We start from the raw sequence: 6,299 nt of genomic DNA, 5'->3' as shown, positions 1-6,299 counted from the left end.
TGGACTGACACACACACACACACACACACACACACACACACACACCTTGTTAATGGTATGTGGTGGAGCTTTGTGTGTGTGTGTGTGTGTGTGTGTGTGTGTGTGTGTGTGTGTGTGTGTGTGTGTGTGTATGTGTGTATCTGTATGCATGTATGTGTAAAAGAGGTCAAGATGATGATAATGATTGTTATTATTATTAGTACTGTATTATGTTTTTATAATTTTTACTCTTGTGATGATGATGATGATTATAATAATACTTTGTCATTGTGCAGCTGTTGGATGGTGTGTCAGCCAGTAGTCTAACCTGCGGGTGGGTGGGTGAGACACGTGTCACCAGCATCAACGAAACCAGAGTCAGTTACCTGATGTACCAACGCTGGATGTCATCGTCACAGACCAGTCCTTCAGGTGGGCAGTATTTACCTTGTCATGTGGAGAGGGATCCCATCAGGTGGTGGCATTGTTATAACTAAGCTACTTGAGCCTGTAGTTCACTGGGTTCTTGTTCAGATGAACCTGGGTCACAACTACCACTGCTTGTAGTAGTAAGTGAACTGGAGGGTTAGATGCAACCTTCCATAACCTCTTCAGTGCAGGGATTCTTTACTGTTGAATTATGAGAGGTGACTGAAAGACACCTGGAACGAGGTCATACAGTGTGACCTCAGAGATAAGGGACTGTGTAGAGAGACTGCTAGAGACCATGGTGACATGACCCATCCCTGTTTCAACCCAACCTTCAAAGAGAAAAATTCACTTAGTTCACCATCCACACGCACTGCAGCCTTCGCACCATCGTACATACTCTTCACAGCATTCAACAACTTCCCATCTACTCCATATATTCTTAACACTTTCCACAATCCTTGTCTATCCACCCTGTCATATGCTTTCTCCAAATCCATGAAAGCCGCATGCAACTTCTTCCCCTTCTCTAGAAACGTTTCCACTAAAGATCTAAGAATGAATATCTGATCTACACAACCTCTTCCCTTCCTAAAGCCTCCCTGTTCTTCTCCAACTAATTCCTCTGTTATTTCCCTAACTCTGTCAATAAGTATCCTACCATACACTTTTCCTGTTACACAAGCACCCCCATGATTGCCACACACTTCTTTGATGGTGATTATAAAAATTTTTGTTATTATTATTATTATTATTATATTATAATGCTACTCCTTACCCTGCCCTAGGGTGGGAAAGGAGGTCCGGATGATGATGATGATTATTATTATAATTACAGTATTATTATTATTATTATCCATCATTATTATTATTATTATTATTATCCATCATTATTATTATTATTATTATTATTATTATCCATCATTATTATTATTATTATTATTATTATTATTATTATTATCCATCATTATTATTATTATTATTATTATTATTATCCATCATTATTATTATTATTATTATTATTATTATTATTTACTCACTCTCATCTTAAATGTCAGCACCAACTTGCCTAGCCCCGGGCTCCTACGCTCCTCATGGGGCAATGTAGGATTGGATGAAGGATTGGATATGGATGGATTATTATTCATTTGTTTAATATTTCAGACCAACCCACAGGTGATGGTGAAGAGGCAGACAGGGCCAAGGAGATGCAACAAGCTCGAAAAATCTACATACGACTCAAGCACAGCCTCTCACAGCTGAAGGAACCAGTGAGCCACTCTGTTGTTGTTGTAGTAGTATTAGTAGTAGTATTAATCGAATCACTCTGTTATTATTATTAGTAGTAGTAGTAGAATATATGGAGTAGATGGGAAGGTGTTGAATGCTGTGAAGAGTATGTATGATGGTGCTAAGGCTGCAGTGCGTGTGGATGGTGAACTGAGTGAATTTTTCTCTTTGAAAGTTGGGTTGAAACAGGGATGTGTCATGTCTCCGTGGTTGTTCAATCTGTACATGGATGGGGTAATAAAAGAGATACAAGGTAGGGTAGTGGATGTTGGAGTGGCCCTGGTGAGAGAGGATGGTGTTTGGAAACTCCCTGTACTGTTGTTTGCAGATGATACCTGTGTTGTTAAGTGAAGACGAAGGGGAGCTGCAAGGCTTGGTGGATGAGTTTGAGAGAGTGTGTAAGAAACGGAATCTAAAGGTGAATGTAGGGAAGAGTAAAGTGATGGTCTTTGAGAGAGGTGAAGTCAGTGATTGTACAGCGAGGTTGGATGGTGAGGAATTGGAAAATGTGAGTACGTTTCAGTACTTGGGTAGTGTGATGAGTAAGGATGGAGGTTTGGAGGGTGAAGTGCTTGAAAGGGTACAGCAGGGAAGAAAGGTTGCTGGTTCCTTGAAAGCAGTGATAAGAAACAGGGAAGTGAGCATGGAAGTGAAAAAGTTACTACATGACAGTATTGTGATACCAACTCTAACGTACGGAAGTGAAGCTTGGACGTTGTTGGAAGGACACAAGTCAAGAGTGAGAGCAGTGGAAATGAGTTATTTAAGAGGAGCCTGTGGAGTCACATGGAGAGACAGGCTGACCAATGAGGATATAAAGGAGCGTTGTGGTGTGGATGTGGATGTGATAGGAAGCATTGTGAGGGACACACTGAGGTGGTTTGGCCATGTGGAGAGGATGGAGGGTGAAAGACTGACGAAAAGAGTGTATGTGAGTGAGGTGGAGGGAGAGAGAGGGAGGGGGAGGCCAAGGATGATATGGAGGAATGGAGTGGAGAGGTATATGAGAGAGGGGGGTGTGAATTGGGAGCAGGGCAGTGAAATGGCGGGGGACAGGGTGATGTGGACGCGATTTTTTCATGGCCACCCCTTATGGGATTGAGGCGTCTGGCAATAGATAGATAGATTATAATGAGGATTGCTTTTTTATGGTATTCCTAATGGATGTATGTCTGATTTCTGGTGCATTTGGTGAGTGGATGGTGTGGTTGATTCAGTTGGGTTGGATTGGATTAGTTTCTCCTGTCAGGTTCTTCTGGCCCTGGACCTGAGTTCACCCCATGCAAGGCTGGGAAAAGAGGTATTGATGATGATGATGGATGGTGATATGAATTCATTGCTACCTGTTGATGATGTGGGTGATGAAGATGAGTGATGACTGATGATGATGTGAATCAGTTGCACCCTGTTGATGATGTGGATGATGAAGATGATGACATTGATGATATATGATGATGATAATATGAATCTGTTGCTATGTGATGATGATGATATGAATCCATTGCTATGTGGCGATGGTGATGATATGAATCCTTTGCTATGTGGTGATGATGATGATATGAATCCATTGCTACTTGATGATGATGATGATATGAATCCATTGCTATGTGGTGATGGTGATGATATGAATCCATTGCTATGTGGTGATGGTGATGATGATGATGATATGAATCCATTGCTATGTGGTGATGGTGATGATATGAATCCATTGCTATGTGGCGATGGTGATGATATGAATCCATTGCTATGTGGTGATGGTGATGATATGAATCCATTGCTATGTGGCGATGGTGATGATATGAATCCATTGCTATGTGGCGATGGTGATGATATGAATCCATTGCTATGTGGTGATGGTGATGATAGTGATGATATGAATCCATTGCTACTTGATGTTGATGATGATGATGGTGATGATATGAATCCATTGCTATGTGGTGATGGTGATGATAGTGATGATATGAATCCATTGCTACTTGATGTTGATGATGATGATGGTGATGATATGAATCCATTGCTATGTGGCGATGATGATGATATGAATCCATTGCTATGTGGTGATGATGATGATGATATGAATCCATTGCTACTTGATGATGATGATGATGATGATATGAATCCATTGCTATGTGGTGATGGTGATGATATGACTCCACTATAACGTGATGATGCTGATGGTGGTGATGGTGTATTATCAGAATGAGTGGATGTTGCTGCTTTACCTACACCTGGAGAGTGAGGTTGTGGGGCAGGATACCGCAGCCGTCACTCTGGCCACACACCTCTCCTCTAACCTATGCCGTCCCGCCGCCCTCCGCCTCGCCCTCCACTGTTACCGCACATGCATCCCCACACCCATCAGTAACCAGCTGCAGGTCCTGAAGGTATGCTGTTAGAATAATGATCTATCTATCTATCTATATACCTAGGCTGCTTCCCCCAAGGAAAGGGAGGTAGCCAAGACAGGACGACACACTCCCCATTTACTCATCCATTCAAACACATTCATTCGCATCTTAGCCCCAAAGGGGAGAAGGGACAGATCCTCACCGCACCACACCGCACAAGGGTCAACTGCGCAATGCAATCAGTGACATCCGCAGCAGGGCCCGACAGCAGAACTGGTTTACCCCTGCCACATCATAACAGACCCATCCCCTTACCCGCACCTGACCTGACTAGCTGATCAGAGCTATAATAATAATAATGATAATGATGGTAATAATTTTTGGCACCCCTTTTTAACGTGGCAGCGTCTGGATTGACTCTGTCGGATACGTTTATGTGAAGCTACAGAACGTGGTGAATGTTTTTGGCATATCCGATAGAGCCAGGATTCCGGGGGCTTGAATGGTGAGTGAATGGAAGTGTGGCCCATTGAATTGGGCAAATTTGGGCTGTCTGGACATTGCTACTCCTCACCCTGACCTTGGGTGGGAAAGGATGTCCAGATGATGATGATGATAATGATAATAATAATAATAATAATAATCCATCCACCTATCTGTTTATAGCCACATGCCATGAAGCTGTAAGGGTTGCCATTTGTCTTTGGTAACAATAATAATAATAATAATATGAACAATGATACAAGTAATAATAATTGTAGCACAGGTTTTGCGGTTATGAAATACTATGTGATAGGAAGCGTTATGAGGAACACACTGAGGTGGTTTGGCCATGTGGAGAGGATGGAGGGTGAAAGACTGACGAAGAGAGTGTATGCGAGTGAGGTGGAGGGGGGAAGAGGGAGGGGGAGGCCGAGGATGAGATGGAGGGATGGGGTGGAGAGGTATATGAGAGAGGGGGGTGTGAGTTGGGAGCAGGGCAGTGAAATGGCGGGGGACAGGGCGACTTGTAGGCAATTTGTTTGTGGCCACCTCAAACGGGATTGAGGCGTCTGGCAATAGATAGATAGAAATACTAATAATAATGATACGTAGTAATGATAACAGTAATAATAATAATAATAATAATACAGTGCATCCTCGAATATTCCAACATCTAAAGTTTGGAAACATCCGGAGTTTGAATACGACAATTTATGAGCTTTGTCATTTTTCTTTCCCAAACCTGGCTCCCAAACAACTGTGACTCCAGCATCTAAACAAACAGCTGCACTGATCTGGTGCTGATGACCTCAGTATAAAGCATCTGGTTACCCATAATAAGTTTCCTCTCCTCCTTGTGGTGAAGAAACTCATTATTCTTTGATTCATTTAAAAATTAATCGGATTCCGCCATAATTGTGGCTTCATCAGGTGTCCAAGCCTTGCCAATTAGTGCAGTGCCATGAAAAAAGTTCACAGCATGACAATCCAGCCACAAGTATGTAGTGTGTGTGTGTGTGTGTGTGTGTGTGTGTGGAGTTACATGGAGAGACAGACTGACAAATGAGGAAGTGAAGGAGTGTTGTGGTGTGGATATGGTTGTGATGGAATACATTCATTCATTCATTGCCAGACGCCATGTATCCCAAACGGGGTGGTCAAGGGCTTAGAGTTAATTGTTCTACAGGGAGGGGCACTAATCCTCCACCAACCCCACTTCACACGTAGGGAGAACGTTATGCCAACAGCATCTGGTGTTCCCAGGCGGTCACCCATCCAAGTACTAACCAGACCCAACGTTGCTTAACTTCGCTGATCGGACGGGAAGCGGTGTACTCAACGTGGTAATATCCATTATTTATGATGGAATACATTAGGTGAAATACATTGAGGTGGTTTGGCCATGTGGAGAGGATGAAGAGTGAGAAACTAAGAAGGAGATTGTATGTTAGTAAGGTGGAGGGGGGGAGACTGAGGATGAGGTGGAGGGATGGAGTGGAGAGATAAATGAGAGAGAGGGGAGTGAGGTGAGAGGAGGGCAGCGACATGGCAACATGGAGGTTTGTTTAACCACCCCATACAGGATTGGAGCATCTGGCCATAGATAGGTAGTGTGCCCATGTGTTGTGAGATGATTGTAGTGATGAAAGCACAACTATGTTCATTCATTCATTCATTGCCAGACGCCATGTATCCCAAACGGGGTGGCCAAGGGCTTAGAGTTAATTGTTTTACAGGGAGGGACACTAATCCTCCACCAACCCCACTTGA

At 43.1% G+C, this 6,299-nt stretch overlaps 1 pseudogene; it reads right to left on the bottom strand.

The window, feature by feature from the left end:
- Positions 1 to 5,767: 5,767 nt before the first annotated feature.
- On the bottom strand, positions 5,768 to 5,887 carry LOC145418357 (5S ribosomal RNA; annotated as a pseudogene).
- Positions 5,888 to 6,299: the final 412 nt, after the last annotated feature.

The sequence above is a fragment of the Coenobita brevimanus genome, chromosome 113, assembly GCF_032717465.1.
Source record: "Coenobita brevimanus isolate Jiangsu-jjx chromosome 113, ASM3271746v2, whole genome shotgun sequence".
Lineage (NCBI taxonomy): Eukaryota > Metazoa > Arthropoda > Malacostraca > Decapoda > Coenobitidae > Coenobita > Coenobita brevimanus.
Note: the sequence above shows the minus strand (reverse complement) of the source record. Positions and strands in the feature narration are given on the sequence as shown.